Raw genomic sequence first — 18,528 nt, forward strand, 5'->3', positions numbered from 1 at the left:
CGTCCCAGTGGGGAAAAACTGAAGGACAGTGTGCAAGTGAACAGAATACAGAACCTTTGTGGAGAACGTAGAGAGTTAATGACAAATCTAAGGATGAAGTAGATCGATACTCACTTAGGGAGCCTTTTCCTTGTCACAGTCCGGGAAGTTGGACTAAGACTGTTTTTAAAGAGTCAAAGAAAGCTCGGGAGTGTCTTCCTAGCCCTAGTGGGGCAAATTAGAAGATAGTGTGTAAGTGAAGAAATAAAGCACTATACGCAGAAATCGGCCTCCTTTGGAAGTCGTCTGTGGGGGCTTTGAGGTAACCCTTGTTGAAACGGCAAAGGCTGACGTCTGTTACGCTCACCTGGCTCCCACGGGGGCGTCGATCTGAACTGGCCAGCTGTTGTTTCCACCAGTGCGACGCGTAGTGCCGAGATGATGGACCGGACTAGCCCAACCAGCTTCGTTTGTTTGACTCGTAGGAATATCCTTCTGTAATGGAGAAAGGGAATTAACCACCTGTGGAGTTCGAGCCCGAACCCCACCTTCCCCTCTCCCGTAGTTCTTCCCACAGGCCACTTTTGGGTACACTCTATGCTCTCACCTGATGGTTTGGAAAGATGAGCTCTCCATCCTGCTTCGAGCTCAGGGGCGCGTAGATGACCAGTTTCTTCACTGGCATGGAGGAATTGGGGAGTTCCAGAACGGTATTGACTCAAAGAATGCCGGCGAGACGCCGTAAGTCGGTAGTTCGTAAGAGTTCAAAAAACGTCTGACCTTCACTCTGTCCAATTCCTTTTAGGTTGCTGAATTGCCTTTATGAAGAGTTCCACGCGGCAACCGGTAAGATGCAGGTAAGGGTTTATATTATCCGGCTCAGTTCGATAAAATGGTGGCAATGTATAACATGTGGCTTTTCCCCCATTCAGGCGCTGATGTGGTATGAGGTCTTGGGGATTGATGCCTCCAGCGGTAAACCAGTTTCCCCTTATTGCGCCTTGCTGTTCTGTTGTTTCCCCATAGGGGCCAGGGTACGGCGGAGATGCAGCGGAGGCTGCGCCGACCCGAAATGAGGTAAGTACCCCCTGTGGTAAATCAGGTAAGTCTTGGGGGGTAGCTTGTACAGTCTTAGAGTATCCCCTTGGCTCACCTTGCTGTTTTTGTCTCCTTAGGTGTTTGAGAGCGGCCGCGAGATTGAGAAGAGCATGATGGAATGCTAAAGTGCTGCAAGGCAGGTGAGTACAGCGCGGCGCTGCAGGATGCGAAGTAAGGTATTTTGAAAGACTTCTTCTCCAGCTCCGTGGCGTGATGGATCAGGATTCAGGTAAGGATTAAAGGTAAAACTCCTGTTCTGACCTTTCCTCCTTCTTTCTTCTTGTTTCCAGGAGCTCCGGACTCGAGGCGGGCGTGGCTGAAGACTGGAAGCTGCTGCAGGCACGGTGAGCGTCACGCTGCTGGATGCAGAATAACGCGAAGCGTGTGCTGCTGTCCGGGCGTGGTTTAAAAAGCTTTGGAAGTAGTCCCAGGTAAGTATTCTTCCACAGCCCCACCTGAGTAAAAAGTAGTCCCTTAGGTAAAATAGTCCCTCCTAAGCCTCATTTGGCTTGTGGCTTCTTGCAGCATGGTCGGCATCAGGTAAGTTTGCAGCATGGTCTGCATCAGGTAGGTTTTCTACTATGAGCCATGGACTGACTCTATTCTTATGAGCCTGGCGCCATAGGCGCCAGGACTGCACCCAAACAGCCCCTAGCTGGGGTTTTTGGGCTTGCTCCAAATGGCATGATGCCTGCTTCTGGGGTTTCTGGGCCTGGTCTGGTTCCCGGGGCAGGCATCATGACACGCCCGTAGAGGTTTCCTTGTGAACACCAAATCACCCCAAGAGTCAGCTTCCACTGACAGAGAAGCGGGATACTACCCATGGAAAAGAGGACCTTAAAAGGAGTTATTATAAGGAGAAAAGACTAACAACTGGGAGTGAACTAGGAGAAGGGAGTAATTTTCCCAGTGCTGAAGTACTTTTTGGAACTTTGCGAAAACCGAAATTTGAAAGGCTACTGCACAGGAGAAGGTACTCATTCTCCTGGTTCCAGAAAATAACTCTTCCCGTTAGCTTAGTGATTTGTGTTTAAGTGGTAGTGATAGAATAGGAGCTTTGACTTGGACAGGATATATTCTTCAGACATAAATGTACTTCCTGAATGGCCGAGTTTTACTTTGGTTGAGGTAGGGAAATCACCTCTAGGTGAAAAGGGATAGATGGGTTTGATTTTCATTTTTTCGTTAAAATGAAAGTTAAGAACCCAAAATTCAAACATCTTGGTCAGACTCCTCGCTCTATGTCACCACACATCCAAAGCCAATTCCATTATACACCACATTACTAGACATCCAGTTGGATGCCACACTGTCAATGTCACCCCAAGCTAGTGCCATTTTTATCTAGTCTTCAACATCGATTAAACGATAGGAAATGGTGGAATAGTTGGGAACTCTTCTTTCCTTTCAGAAAAAGCACATTGCAGCAGAGGACAATTGCTTTCAGACAAAGAAGGCTAGTTTGCTTAAGAAGCATCACATAACAAGGCATGTATTCATTTTAAAAAATTAACAACGTTTGCTAATTAAAATGTTCTGGATTAGCAACCAAACCCTTTTGATTAGCAGTGTTGTACTAATATTTTTAATGCCACCAGAAGTTACTTTTACCCTAGATATAAAATCTGTAGTAGCCAGCAAGTCCTAGGAAAGCCCTCAGATCCCTTTTAGTCTTGGGGACTGGTGTTTCTGGAAAAGCCCAGAAGTTTTCAAACTGCGGTTGCACAAACCCATTTCCCAGAAAGAAAGCCATAAGTATCGTCGTGCTGATTGGGCCAAGGGGCATTTCTTAGGGTCGGCAGTTAGGTCGGCTCGTCTCAGGGCTTGTGTAACTTCATACAGATGAAACATATGTTCTTCCCAGGTTTTGCTATGGATTACAGTATTGTCCAGATAAGCGCCACAAATGTTCGAATACGGACGTAAAATATGGTCCATTAATGTCTGGAAAGTGGCGAGAGCACCATGGAGCCCACACGGAAGAACCGTAAAAAAGAAATAGTCTTCTGGGGGTGGCGAATGCAGTCTTTTCCTTGTCCTCTGGGTTTTATGGCACCTGCCAATAGCCCTTAGTAAGATCAATCGTGGAGCGATAGATGGCCGAGCCCAGTTGCTCAATAAGGTTGTCGATCCATGGCATCGGGTATTTGTCGACCTGGGACACAGCATCGAGTTTCCTAAAGTCTATGCAAAATTCCCACAAATTATTGGTTTTTGCCACCAGGACTATTGGGCGAGGACCACCACAGACTTTGTGATGTTTCATTTATATCTGCGGTCAGCATTTTATCCATCTCTTGGAGGACTATTTCTATTCGGACTTTGAGGATCCAATATGGTTTTAAATGAATGACTATCCCATGGTAGTGTATTTATGCTGGCAAATTTCCTTCACTCTCCCAGGCTCACAGCTAAAACCATCTGTGAACTGGTCCAAGAGGTCTTAGACGTCTTGTTGTTGAGATGGTGAAAGGTCTGGTGGTACTAAGTTATGAGATGGTATGGCATTTATAACGCGCCTATTCACAAGTGTTTCAAGGCGCGACGAGGCAAGAGAGGGGAACAAAGGGAGGACGGACAACGATCCGACAGGTGTGGTGTCATTCAGATCTCGCAAGTGCGTGAGAAGGGGGCAGGGACAGTGCTGTACATAGGAAAGATGATAATAAGTAAATAAATAACGGCCAGCATATGGGTAAGTGCATGGGTAAGTGCGGGCATCAGGTGTCAAGGGTTGGTAGGGGGGCTGTAGGGATACAGAAACAGTCCCCAAGTGCGGGGGTTGCCAGGTGGGCAGTGCAGGTGTGTGACGCTGGTGGGGGAGGGACCTGGGCCTGAGATCAAAGAGTGTCCAGGTAGCCAGTGCAGTTCCGGTTACAGCTAGGTCAGGAGAGGAGGAGAAAAGGCAGAAGCAAAGAGAACATTTTTTGAGGTGCTTCCGGGACCGGAGATGGTTCTCCTCAAGTTTAAGGGAGGCAGGGAGGCTGTTCCAGAGGGAGGCACCAGCCGAAGGCAGATCTACCACCAACTCGTTGCTTGGAGAAGCGACTGACCCTGAGGGAGTTGGAGGCGGATGAGCGAAGAGCTTGATAAGGAAGATATTTAGGAAGAGAGAGTTGAAGATATTGAGGCCCCAAGTCCCAGAAGGCCTTGTGAACGATGCAGAGGGTTTTGAACTTAATCCTCACGGCCACTGGGAGCCAGTGCAGAGATTTCAGTCCTGGAGAGATACGATCCCTGGGCTTGAGGCCAAGGACAAGTCTCGCAGTCCTGTTCTGGATAAGTTGCAAAGGGCAGAGAGAAGAAGCAGGCAGATTTAGAAAAAGGCTGTTAAAATAGTCCAGCCTAGAGAGAACCAGAGCTCTGGAGACAGTGAGCTTCTGGGGGAAAGAGAGGAAAGGAAGAATACCTCTGAGGAGGTGCAGGTGGTAGTGGGACTTCTTAGAGACATCGGATGTGAGGAGAGAAGGAGAGTGTGGAGTTGAAGATGACCCCGAGGTTTTGAGCCACAGGTGGGAGCAGGAAGAACTCCTCTGACATTAGACTGGCCAGGAAGACTACTGGATCCATTTTGCACTCCTTTAACTGGTTAATGCAGTATATCTGGGTCTTAAGTCTTCATCGGGTTGGGAGATGCGATGGTTACAGTGCCCAGTTTCCTCTAACACTTCGTAAGGGGCAAGCCAGTGAGACAGCATGTTCAGAAATGGGGAGTGGTACCAGGAACTTCTGTCCAATAGATCAGATCGGGTGATGGCTTTTTTTTTTATCATATTGGGCTTTTTGTTGTTCTTGGGTCTTAGCCAGTTGAGAATGGACTATATCTCTTACCACAGCCATATGCTCTTTAATCCACTGTGTGGTTTGAGACAGTGATAAGAAAGCTGCCTCCTTTTCTTCCATGGTCGCCCTTAACATGTCTAACACATCCCTGGGATCGCATCCATAAAGACGTTCAAACGATGAAAATCCCAGGGAGGCATGGGGAGCCTTTCTGATCGCGAATAGTGTACAAGGGATCATCATGTCCCAATTCCATCAATCAGCTTTCTACTCACATTTTAAGAATGCTTATAAGTCTCTTATTAAATCCCTCAACCAGGCCATCCGAGGATAGTACATGGAGGTCCTTAAAGTTATGATCTGAAGGATTTGCTTTACTTCTGCCATGATTTTACTTATCAAGGTTGTTCACTGGTCGGTTATGTTGGGATGCACGTACAATGCCACAACAGGGAAAAGAGGTTTATGCTACGGAAGTTGTATTGGTCTATGAGTGGCTTGTTTAAACACAATGTTGCAATCCACATATTTTCGGTATAGTTAGAGTAATTGATATAAGTGTTACTGTGTGTTTAGTTTTTGGAAACATTTTAGATCGCATCATGTAGCAACATAATAGGTGACACTGTGAGCACAATTTTATCGTGTGGAATACAACTTTGTAACTTCATAGTGCCTACACTTGGATGGTTATGTGCTTGTGAGAAAAAGGGTTCTGACAATAGAGAAAGCAATTGGAAGGGGATGGAGTAATCCCATGTAGTGAACATGTGGGGACTCGACATGATTTAGGTTGGCGATACTGTTCGAATATTATGGTGTTATGAGTTTTACCGCATACACATGAGAACTTTGAAGATTGCAGTCCTTACGTAGTTAGGGCCTGTGTAGGCTGCGGAATCTTTGGTTGGCAAAGGATAACTTTCTTTAACTCTGGGAGTTTAGATGACCGAGTCAAGAAGTGGGTGAGGAAGTAAACCGCATTGGGCAGATGGCGTTAGCAAGCAAATGTTCATTAGAGGCGCGATTGAAACTAATTATCAGGTTGGGATTTTATAGCCAGTTGGCTATTTATGTACAAGGGACAATCTTCTTGAGAAAAACAAAGCCCTGTTGAATGACTGGGAGAGTCCGGTTAGGTTGCGAGGATTGAATTGGGGTTAGTCAATAAATACACAGAGTGGGCGATAAGTGCAGAGCTTGACCAGTGTTTTACGGTTCCCTCTGGAATCTCAGGAAGATAAGCAGGACAATGTTCTAGAGGCCATATGATTTAAGATGGAAGTCGCAATGAGGTGACATTAAACAATGAAGGAGAAATTTGGGACGCCTGCCTGTCTGGGGCAATAAGGGGGTTATTGCTCGATCAAGGAATGGTCAGCATCTTCTCTCTCTAATTTAGGAAATCGTATTGAGTCTATACACATCATGTACTGGGTTAAAGTTTCTCTGACAAATGGGGCGAGTACATTTTTGAATTGTTTTGAGTTAATAAACCAATTATATTTTATGAAGTCATGACCGATTAGAATGAGGCTATGTGGAAAGGGGATTGTGTTTAATAAATGTGTCCAATGGGATAAGAGAACACAGGGGGGATTAGATTTCCTTGTATGGGGTTTGTGGGATACCTTTGTACCCAAATATGTGTAATTGTGTACATTGTTGAATTATGTATAAAAGCTGTAACTTTGTTGAGCACTGGAAGGAATTGTTAGTTGTCAGCTTCATGATGTCGACTAACTCCTGCTGGCCGTTAGCATTAAAAAAAACTCGCTTTTCTGTAAAGTGGGTTGCCAGACATTTGGTCGAAAAAAATTGGTCGACCAGACAAATGGTCGAACCAATTTGGTCGAAAACCAAATGGTCGAATTTTTTTATTTTTTTATTTTAACCCTTTTTTTATTTTTTTGGGGGGGTCCGCCCCCCAACCCCCTTTTTTTCTCTAAAAAACCCTTTTTTTACAAAACGAAAACCCGAAAAATAAATATATAAATAAAAAAAAAAATTCGACCATTTGGTTTTCGACCAAATTGCGTCGACCAAATTGCAGTCGACCAGTTTTTTTCGACCAATTGACTGGACACCTGTAAAGTGCATTCACTCCATCTTTGGAGTTATTGTTTTTTCGTGCCGGGTTTTGGGTTTACCCTTCTACAGTTAGTATTTCCTTTGCGAAACCCACCCGTGACAAAAAGGGGATACAGTGTTTTAAAATTTGTTGCTACGCGTTGTTTTGCATGAGAAAGGCGTAAGGGAAACGCATGGTTTAGTATAACGGGAATATACTTCCATAGTCTTGATGGTTCCAACGGTCCCACAATATCCATCCCTACTGTTAAAAGGGGGAGGTCTATGATTGGCTGGGGTTTGTAAAGGTGCTGGTGGAGGGTCATGTGAGGTGAAAGTTTCACACAAAGAGCACATTGTGATCAAGTGTTGACATAAGCGCCCACTCCCGCCTAGTAAAATCTCCCAACCTGTCCTTAGGTCTTTGCTGCTCCCTCGTTAAAACAACCCTACAATGACTTCTAGGGAGTACTATTTGGGAGCGAGGGTTTCATCATTAGTGCTATCCCCTTTATGTAGTAAGCCTTGTTTAAAGAAAGGAAATGGACCATCGTTCTTTATGCCTTCCTCCTCAGAGATGGCTTGGAGGAAACCTTCAGCCAAATAGGATCATTGTATTGTGTGAATGCTAAATCAGGAATTATCTCAGGTTCGCCCTCCTCCAGGTCAGGCTTTTATATGTGTAGGTTTGGTTCTGGGTCTTGGTCAGCCTCCCCAAAACACTTGGGTCCCTCTCCCTGTTGTATCTTCCTCATGTACTTCTGGATGTTTGGGGAATAGAGCATTCTCTAAAACTACTTGAGCAATCTTCTCCTCAGCCTTGACATGACAAGCAAGCATGTTTGCAGTTATTCTGGAGGGAGATCTAAATATCTCCTCTATATTCTAGGTCCCCGACTCCGGCCATTACATCCAGGCCACCGTTTCAAGCGAGTCCTGACTTGGAGACCAACTGGATGTGGGAGAGCCAATACTAGCTCAGTGGGTATTAGCTGTCACTCTCCAGGCTCTATAGTTTGATCGCGATTGCTGGAGAGGTCAAACCCAATAGAATCTTTAGTAGCAATATAAACACTTGTGTATAGGTGCATTATAAATGCCATATCAGATCATATCCTGCTCAGTCACTTAGGCTTGTGAATTTGAGTGTTTTCCAGTTTGTGTCAAACAGGTCAGATCCCACTCTAACACCATATTGAAGGGCATGAGAGAGGTTGGGCACTAGATGCCGAATCAACTTGCACAGTAATGGGATGATTCTTGTGTACTGTATATGAGGGAGTTATATGTCTGCAGCAACGTGACAAGGGGTAGGTGTTGCCCCAACCTTGTATGTTCTCTGATGGGTAGTTGAGCCTGGATAACTTGTGTCAAAACATACAGGGAAGGGTATCAACACCCACTCCCGAATTAGTTTGACTTTCCCACGTGGTTGGCACGGATTCCTGTTGTTAGAACTTACAGGTGACCACGTGGCAGCTAGTGGGGGGAGGAGGGATTAGGGAGAGGTTGTGGATAGTGTTGCACAACTCCTTCCTAGCCACAGAAGCCAAATGCAGTTGACCTCTCCCACCTTGGTTGGCACGGAACCCTGATTTTAGCTTATACAGGTACCGCAAGGCAGCCAAGGGGGGGAAGGGTTAGTGAGAGGTTGTGGATAGGTAGGAGGTGTTAGAGTCACCGGAAAGAGGTTTAGAGTACTTGAAATGGATAGACATAGGGAACACAGGGAAAGAAACAACCTGTTAACACACACTTGTCTTAAACCTGTGCAACACCTCTTATCTCCTGACACTAGCCAACAACCTTCTTGAATAGGATATTGCTTCATAATTCATGTATTCCTTACTTGTTCATACCCTGTCAGCAACAAGCATAAGCACATAATGAGTTATTGATGGCCCATAGATAAGTGCAGTATCTACAACATTAAATGAACAAAAGCACACGGCTTGCAGCAGCGTGGTATTCCCATTGAAATAGCTCCAACCCCTCCTGTCCTGTATTGGGAGAAGGTTTACTCCTAGAATGCATTGAACAGAAGCGGCTTGCCACAAACATGAAAGGGACAAGAGCAAGCAGCCACAAACACATACGCGTCTCTCCACTCCTTATGCAAACATGCCCCCCCCCCAACGTTCTACTGTTCAGAGCGCTAGGATTCTGCTTCCCGCAGTTTGCCCAGCATGTGTTCATGAGACTCCCTTCTGCAAGGGGAAAATAAACGTGCAGTACTCCTTGACACATGTTACTGCTCTTATCAGCGTGCAGAGAATGAATGCACAGTGCGACTTGCACTCAAGTTATGGCTGTATTTACGCAAATATCACACACACACTCCCCGTAGCACTTAACTGAAGCCTGGGAGATAGGGGAGCTCTCCGGCACCTCCCCAGGCGAAGCGTATCCACCGTTGGACGGACTAACTGCTGTGATTTGCTCTGTGCCCTTGTGGGCAACAGAGCCTTCCCGGGGAGCAATCCACCTCACAGCCTGGCCCAGGTCCTTCCCATCTTCCACGAACGACTCCACACCTTCTCTGGCCCGGGAGGGTCTTAAATAGAGCGAATGAGCCTGCGCTCACACAGGCTCTGACTTTCAAGGCACGTGGGAAACGTAGTTTCTGGCCCATCCCGAACAGGAGCACTGTCCTGAGCCGATTTGTAGCCCCTTTTTCCACACGGATAGGTAGGGGGAAGTTAGGAACACCAAAAAGAGGGTTTAGGGTAGCAAGATGGATGGCTAGGAGGAGTTTAGGAAAAGGAAATAACACTGGTACACTTGATATTCGTTCCCGCACCTGCCAACTCCTAGTTTTAGCAATCCTGTCCACCTGGCATCGCCTAGCAACCTTCCCTCCAAAAACATTCTAGCAAGCATAACATTGAGCAATGAGAAGCAACAACATAAACACAAAGAACACATGAGACAAACAAGCAGGGTTCATGCCCCAAGATGATGCACACAATTCATGGCCTAGCAGGCACAATGATTTATGTGCAATAAAGAACATATACATGAAGCGAGCAGTGGTCAATATCCTCCTTGCTTGCAGATATCGCTTTCTGCTCACACGCCTAGGCAGAGGAAGCCCGTGTTTCCATTCACACTGCAGCCACAACGTTCATATCCCCTGTGGGCCAGATACTGTGTTATCCTTACACGGTGTTCACCTCGATACACAACAGACCTGTGCTTCCATGCACACAGTATTTTGCAAGTTCAAATTTCCTGGGCGCATGCAGCGTAGTTGATAATGCCAGCCACATGGAGAAACAAGTAATGGAACTTTAGGACCAAAGCACTTAACTGAGGGCTGGTGAGCCCAGTGAGGCTGCCTGGACAATGTGCAGTCTTGTGGAATCCCCTGCAACTGAATGACGTCACTGCCGCTTGGCCCGGGTCTCTCTTTCCCGCTCCATGCGCATCACCTCGCAGTGCCCTCCCGTGCTGTAATCTTCATCAAAATAACCGCACCTGGCACAGGCGGACAGCGGTTTTAATGCAAGTTGCACAGTGCGCACATTGAAAACTGCTTCCCAGGGAAACTGGGTATTGTAGTCGCTTTCCAGCCAAGCCTTCCCCACCTCGTTTAGTGGCTCCAATCAGTCCTCATCCTCCTTTGACGCCTTGCGCTCGAAAGAATACAGATTATGGTTTTTCAGTAGGGTTTGTATTATTTAATTAACGTTGCGAGTGGTCAGCCGAAACGTGTTTCGACCCATCCGGGTCCGTATCAAGGCTACAATAGTTGGTTTGCTGGTTACCACGTTTGGCGGATCAGGATTAAATCTCATCCATCCTGGTTGGGTTTGGGAGGGAGGTCCAATTCCGTCCCTGCTGTCTGGTAATAGGTTGGTGCCCGGATGGTCTTGGGATGTCTCGCCTGTTGGCTTGGTTCATGATATCAAGGGTTCCTGTAGCTCGTTCCCAGGGGGACTCTCAGTTAGCAGCTTCACCTCCCTGGCCTCATGGGAAGGGGCTCCCCCTCGGGGTAAAAGTAACAACATATCGGGATTCATCACAATGGCCAGAAATGTGACCAACACCCCCACATATCCTAGGCGTTGACATATCTTAGATATTCTCAGGAGATTCCACTGGTTATCAGTCAAATTTAAGGTACTTACTTTAATTCACAAATCCTCTTCGGTTATGTGCGGACATTTGTCTCGTACTGTATTGCTTACGCCATTATTTACCAGTTTTCAAACCCAGGCAAGATATTAAGCTTGATCCTATGTGAATTCATGCCTATTGAGTTTCACAGGTTTTACTTACCATCCCAAACAAACCTGCACATATTTATTTCCATTTGGTACTTTGGTTGAAATGCATTTATCTGCTTAAGACACATAGGAAGCCATGCAGTAGCTGGTAAGGTTGGGTATTGTGATGAATCAGAGGTGATCATCCCAGAAACCCTGGCCTGGAACCCTCATTTGCCAGGGATAGGCAGCCGCTATCTGATCCTGACCCTGGGAGCGGCATTATGTAGGAGGATCACATGGGGAGGGGGGGAGCGAAGTTCAGGAAGGCAGAATGAGAGAATACCATAAATAACTTCCCTAGTGATCATACCCTACTACTGTCCTTGAACATCTTGGAATTAAACCAACTAAGAACATCAGGGACTTCAAGTCCAATGATGTATTAAGTACTGGGGCGAGGAGAAGGGACTCAGAGTTGCAGAACCTCAGTATGCAATCTAGTGGTTCTGATGAGCCACATCTGAGCAGGACTTTCAAATGTTTAAAGCCCCTTTGGGTGCAGTAAATCAAGGAGAGAAAAAGAAGGAGAAGCAGGTGGTGAGAGGCAGCAGAAGTAGCTGTTTGAATGCAGTGTAGGAGACGAGGTTGCAGCCAATGCGAAAGCGTGATGCCGTGGAGTAGCTATGGCAGAAGTCGAGAGTCCTGCAAAGTACAGACAGTGCGCAGCAGGAAGCGATAAACAAACTGACTACCTGGGGGTAGGGGGGGTGAGGCGCTCTTCCCCACTCTGCATACTGCTCCGGTGTGTGCCATTCACCGGAGCGTGCTTGGAGGGAGAGCAGCTGTAACTGCGTAAGTTGTGAGAGAAGGAAACCTGAACGGAGCTCTTAAAAGCATGGGTTTCTCTGTTGAAGGCGGGAATACAGACAGTGGGTCCAGAGGAGATGCGCAAGCAGACCGCTGAGTTGGCCTTGCCTCGGTGGCCGCGGGGTGCTCCTAACCAGACCGCTGATACAGCATAATGATTTTGAATACAGAGTTAATGAATTAAGGCAAATTGGGCGCAATTCTCGCTTTAAAGAGAGAGTGAAGAGAACCATTGTAATCACAATTGTCCAAGCCAAGATGGGGCAATATTTTGCAACCACCATTGTCCAAGCCAATAGGGAACAATACTTAAAAGGTGACCAGAAAGCCAAAAGGGAATATTCAAGCGAGATGAAGGTGATGTACTATTAGAAGGAGATTGTAACAAGTATTGCCTAAACCAAAACAAGGCAAGCAAAAGAAAAAGTTGGCAGAACAGAATCCCTCCTTGCGATAGTTGTCAAGGGAGAGAGAAATATAATTTGCATTGCTGAGGGCAAGTGAACTAGTGTGAAATATATTGTCACTGCATGAAACAGTTATAGATGTAACTTTACCCAGTGAGGATTAAAATGTGGAACGTTTAGAGCAAGCCTCACCACAAGGTACTGGTAGAAGTTGTAGGAATTTTGTCCTGGCAGGAGAGTGGACCAGGAAAAGTTGAAGTACCGCAGTGTGGTAGGAGGCTGTGGCCCGTCGATAGAATACATCAAATGGTGTGCTTTGTGGAACTATTGTGAAATCATCCTGACAAAACTTATCAAAAAGCAGTTCATGGACACTTTGAACATTGTCTTGAAGAGTGAGAAAACCTATTAGACAATAAGACTATTGCATTGACAAGTGAAGAACCTGTGGAAGGAACAGAACGCTGTGCTATACTTTGCGTGGAACTTGGCTAATGAAAGAACTTGTTTACTTTTGACTTTCAGTGGGAAATATTCTGAACAGATCCAGGGGAAGGGAATTCAACCCTGCATATAGGGACTTACGTTTATAATTTCTCTATGTGCACTTGAATGTTATGTTGTGAAGTTTGAACATCCAGATAACCTCTTTTATGAGTTTGCTCTGTATCTCAGTACATTCTGCCTTTTGCATTTTGTTGTTAATATACAGAAAAGAGTAAAGCTATTTTCTAAACATTTACAGAATTGTGGGAGCCCTTCTAATCAGAACTAACAAATCTAAATGACCCATGCCAGGGGACGGTTCCTACTTACACCCAATGTTTTAGCTCACTGTAACTGTCACAGAGGAGAAATCGCCATTTGAATAACAGTTTGGACCCAGCCACAAGGGAAGACCAGCACCAACATGGCATATTTTTTAGATGGAATGATAGAAAGTTGTGGGAAAGCAGTACTCCTGTGGATGTTATAGGCATTTTCAGGCAAACTGTGCAGAGGACATTTCAAGGAAGCCCATGTTATTCTGTGAGAAATAGAAGCTCCTGTTCAGAGCAGCTGATCAAAACTAGTGATTAAGACCCTGACAACCACAAGACAGTATAGACTGACAAGTAGAAGACATAAGCAGTACTCCTGTGGATGTTATATGCATTTTCAGGCAAAATGTGCAGAGGACATTTCAAGGAAGCCCATGTTATTCTGTGAGAAATAGAAGCTCCTGTTCAGAGCAGCTGATCAAAACTAGTGATTAAGACCCTGACAACCACAAGACAGTATAGACTGACAAGTAGAAGACATAAGCAGTACTCCTGTGGATGTTATATGCATTTTCAGGCAAAATGTGCAGAGGACATTTCAAGGAAGCCCATGTTATTCTGTGAGAAATAGAAGCTCCTGTTCAGAGCAGCTGATCAAAACTAGTGATTAAGACCCTGACAACCACAAGACAGTATAGACTGACAAGTAGAAGACAAAACCATGCACAATCCAGGACTGGCTGGCAAGGAAATTGGAGTGGTTTAGATAGTTTGCTTCAGCATATAAGACCACAGAGTTCCCGCCCCTCTCCACCCAAAACACCTCCTCACAGGAACTCTTCGAGCTCGCTTTAATGAAGCCTTACCATCAAACTTTGCACTCGAAGTGCATGCCAGTGCTTTTCCAAAGCAGTATTCTCAGAGTTAAAGACTTAATTGGAGCTCTAAACCCACTATGGTGTAGTGTATTAAGCAGGTGTACCTTCAGCTACTCCATTTATGAGCACTATGCATAGTCCTATTAAAAACAAGCATTGGTAAAGCCAACAGTTTTGGCTGGTGTATAAGTATTAGGTATTTGTCAGGCACTGCTATAAAATGCCCAGGTACTCGCACCATTTTGCACCTGCTACCATCAATGGGCAGTTAATATCACTACAACAGTGCCTGGCAAGAGCCTTTCCCATGCCTACACAAAAGCCCAAACTGTTGGCATTGCCAATGCTTGTCAAAGAGTGCTATATGATAAGTCATTTATAACGTGCCTGTACACAAGTAGTACTGAGCTATCAGCGGACAACTACTGGCTAAACAATCGCCTTCATATGCACTGTGAGATGGAAAGGTCCTTGCAAGTCATACAAATTCCTCTAATAGACCTTTTTGCACACCATTAATTCTAGTTTCCCCAACATGGTTAATCGTCACAAATAAAAATAGGTTTACCTGCTCAGAGTTCTTCTGATATCCTGCAAACAGAAGTACAAACACATTAATTTATCCAGAACAGACTTTAAAACACTTCAAGGCATAATTTAGTTTTCAAAAATGGATTAGTAGAGTTTGGTAATTAAAATGTTCTTGATTAGCAAACACTACCATTTGATTAGCAATGTTGTACTAATATTTTGAATATCACCAGAAGTTACTTGTATCCTAGATAACCAATGAGCAACAATACAGCAGTTTTGTGTACCGCTGAAGTAAGACATTATTAGTGAGATGAGTCAGGTCTTGCAAATTCTTTAAAATTCTACTAGACCTGCAGGTCGAGTAACATGGGGTCTACTCACTCGACCTAAGAAATGCACTCAACCCATGGCAACTGATGAGAGCAAATTTAAACACACCTTCTGTAAAGTGGTGCATGTCACTACAAACCCACTTTAGTTCGGCACACTGCTGCCACGCAGAGGCCAGCCATGCACAGTGAAACTTTTATTTACATTTACTGCAAAGTAAAAGTTAAATAAAAGTTTCAAACTTGTGATACTGGTCCTTCTTAAAATCTACTCGACTATGCGAGTGGGCAAAAATACTTTGCGAGCCCTGGTTGAGTGTCTAAAATATAAAAGGTTAGTTGCATGAATGGATACAAATAGAGATCATAAAAAAGGCTCGGAAAACAGTTTGGCCAGCTTTCTCTCACCGGTGCCAATATATAATTCCATCAGACAGCAAAGCTGAAGGATAACTACAGTGTGTGATGGATAACTACAGTGTATGAGGGAGGCTTGGCTAACTAGCCATGGGATAAACTGGGAATCTCTGTAGCTCCTGCTGATCCGGACACAATCCTGGGAAGCGCACCAGATGGAGGATGCGTGCAGTCCATTGAATCGGATATAAAATTGTGTGAATGGGCGCTGCATGCAACGCACAACCGTAGAGCTAATTCTGACAATAGGAAATGAGTAATGATTGGAAGAAAGAAATCAAGGTCTTGAAGAAGTCGCAGCAAAATGGCCGCTATTTGAGGACAAAGGAACTGGACGGCACTCTCGATGATCCTCTGCGATAACGAGGACTGATCGGATACGAGCAGGAGCTCCTTTCTCTTGCTGTCGGAGCAGCCCACCAATGAGCCATTGGATCAACAGCCTACACCGGAGCAGGAGCTCCTTTCTCCTTGCAGCCGGAGCAGCCCACAAAGGAGCCATTGAATTAACAGCGTACACAGGAGCTCCTTTCTCCTTGCAGCCGGAGCAGCCCACAAAGGAGCCATTGAATCAACAGAGCCATTGAATCAACAGCGTATACAGGAGCAGGAGCTCCTTTCAGCCGAGACAGCCCACACACTAGCCATTGAATCAACAGCGTTTACAGGAGCAGGAGCTCCTTTCTCCTTGCAGAAGGAGCAGCCCACAAAGGAGCCATTGAATCAACAGCATACACAGGAGCAGGAGCTCCTTTCTCCTTGCAGCAGGAGCAGCCCACTAACAACATCCTCCATTCCCATCTACACCCTGGAGTGATGATGACTGTGGGACGGGCTGGACCCCTTAAACGTGCAATGGCGGGCTGAAGCAGTCTGTGGACTATTAAAAGTATCCCGGCAGTGTGGGACAGTGAAGGTGCGGACCTATGGGCTGCCCACTCCAGCAACAGTTTGTCTCATGCAAGGGTTGGGCGAATCTGGGTGCCCCAACCTGTGAGCGCATTCGAGCCTCTGATCAGCTGAGCTCCGGTAACCGAATTGTGCCACCCTCACCCTGCGGGTGGTAAACCTGAATTTGTCCGCACACGAAACAAAACTATATGGCACACAGGTGCGTATAGAAGACACGTTACATTGTGTCTGAGGAAATCAGCAAACCGCAATAGTAGCACACATGAAACGAAGCCGGCAACGTGGAAGCCTGACAAACCTCGCTAAACCGAGGCTCTAAACAAAGTAAGTGCGAGTCTGATGGACACGGCGGGCAGTGTATGGATGGCAACAAAGGCGTATTAATGTACAGGACCGTCCAAGGCATGACTTGCAGACACGAAGCTCGCGCTTCATGTAGTAACTGCCTGAAAAGCCGGAGCAGAGGAAGTACATACAGTGTGTGGGATTTACATAATAACTACATGGGCCAATTCACCAAGAAAAAGGGAACCACGAGAGAAGTGATAAGAAACCATTGTGCTCATGGTAAAGACTGCAGTAAAGCACATGAATAAGACTCATACCACAAGTACAAATTTGGCAATCCCTAGCAGAGGGAACACTCACGGATTCAACAGGGTCACAATAAACTGGCCCAGGCGAATGATAAGTTGGCAACAAAAGAACAGTCTACTGAACCATCAGTGAACGCGAAGAGCAAAGAACAATACACATTGAGACCACACTGGAAGACTTAATCCAGCAATCTAGGTGCTGGTAGGGCATAATAGCACTCAGTTACTGCCCTGCAGAGAGCTCTACAACACCAAGGCAGGCTGATCAGGACACGACCTCCAACCCCAAGCAGACCCCCAATCTGGGCCCCCGGACTACCCCCAACAGGCGAAGGGCACGCACGAACAATGGCGAGCATATGGATGGGCGCACAACGCGGATCCATATGAACTTGGTTCACAGAGCAACACGTTGCAAAAGAGAGGACACCTGAGCAAGGGCGTGCTTGAATGTTACGGTCTCACCAATATGGAAAGGGAAAACTGGTGTGACTGAGCAACTGGGGCTAAAAGGACCAGGGAGACAGGGGATGCAAGCAGGAGCGAGGTAAAGACGGATCTGCAAAACACTGGCAAGGGTCCTCAGACATAAGTGTGCAGCCAGGGCACCTGATGGTGCAGAACGTATTGGAAGACAGAAGATAAAGTGCTGGATCACGATCGTCACATACACCTGAGCCCCACATATCTAGGGGAAGCGCCGGGCCACGCAGAAAATACGTGGAGGGGGAGAAATTGACAATCGATCAAAGAGATCCCAGCCGGTGCACTAGTGGGCTGAACTAACCCAAAACAGTAAAACCACCATCAGCGGCAGTGAAGGTTGTCAGGATGGCTTCAAAATTCCCAAAATCAAAAGGAAAACAAGCAACAATTGCAGACCTGAAGGCGGCCTGGGAAACCAAGCTGGAGGCAGCCATGGCGGATCTTAAAACACCACTGGACCTTAAAATTGGAGCGGTGCAAGAGGATGTAAACATTCTGCGACAGGATGTTAAAAAAGTGGCAGAACGCACTGGCAAACTGGAAAATGCGGCAAGCTCCAACACAGAGGCCTGCAAAACGCATGCCTCGGAGATCCACATACTGCGACAGCAAGTGTGCAACCTGGAAAGCAGAGAAGAGGAAGCCGAAGGACTGGCCCGCAGAAATAATATACTCATTGTCGGGCTCCCGGAAGGCGAGGAAGGCCCAAACCCCACTGAATATATAGAGACAATGTTGCTGCAGGAGATACAAGGAGGAGAACTCACCAAGTGGTTCGCAGTGGAGAGAGCGCATAGGGCCCTCACTAGAAGACCACCACCAGGTGCCCCTCCGAGACCGATAATCGCCAAGATTCTGAATTATCGAGACAGGGAGAAGATCCTGGAATTCTTCTGCAAAGGAGGCACAATACGCAGGGCGACAGCATCCATCACGGCATACCCAGACTACACGCTCCAGGTACAGATGAAACGGCTGAACTTTGGAACTGTGAAGAAGAGGCTGCGAGATGCGGGCTATAGGTACATGCTGATGTACCCAGCAAGGCTGAAAGTGCTCCAAAAGAACAGGGCTCTATTCTTCGCAACACCAGAGGAAGCGACAGAGCGGCTGGATGGCCAGAGCTGTCCGGATGAGACAGACTAGCAGAAGGCGGATGGACTATAGAAGTCAAGCAGTGTCGCTGGGAACCGAGGTGCT

At 46.3% G+C, this 18,528-nt stretch overlaps 1 pseudogene; it reads right to left on the reverse strand.

Moving 5' to 3' along the window:
• Positions 1–18,528, reverse strand: part of LOC138448101 (E3 ubiquitin-protein ligase TRIM39-like) — a 153,263-nt pseudogene that overhangs the window by 29,087 nt on the left and 105,648 nt on the right.

Source organism: Ambystoma mexicanum, chromosome 3q (assembly GCF_040938575.1).
Source record: "Ambystoma mexicanum isolate Mex_15411 chromosome 3q, UKY_AmexF1_1, whole genome shotgun sequence".
NCBI lineage: Eukaryota > Metazoa > Chordata > Amphibia > Caudata > Ambystomatidae > Ambystoma > Ambystoma mexicanum.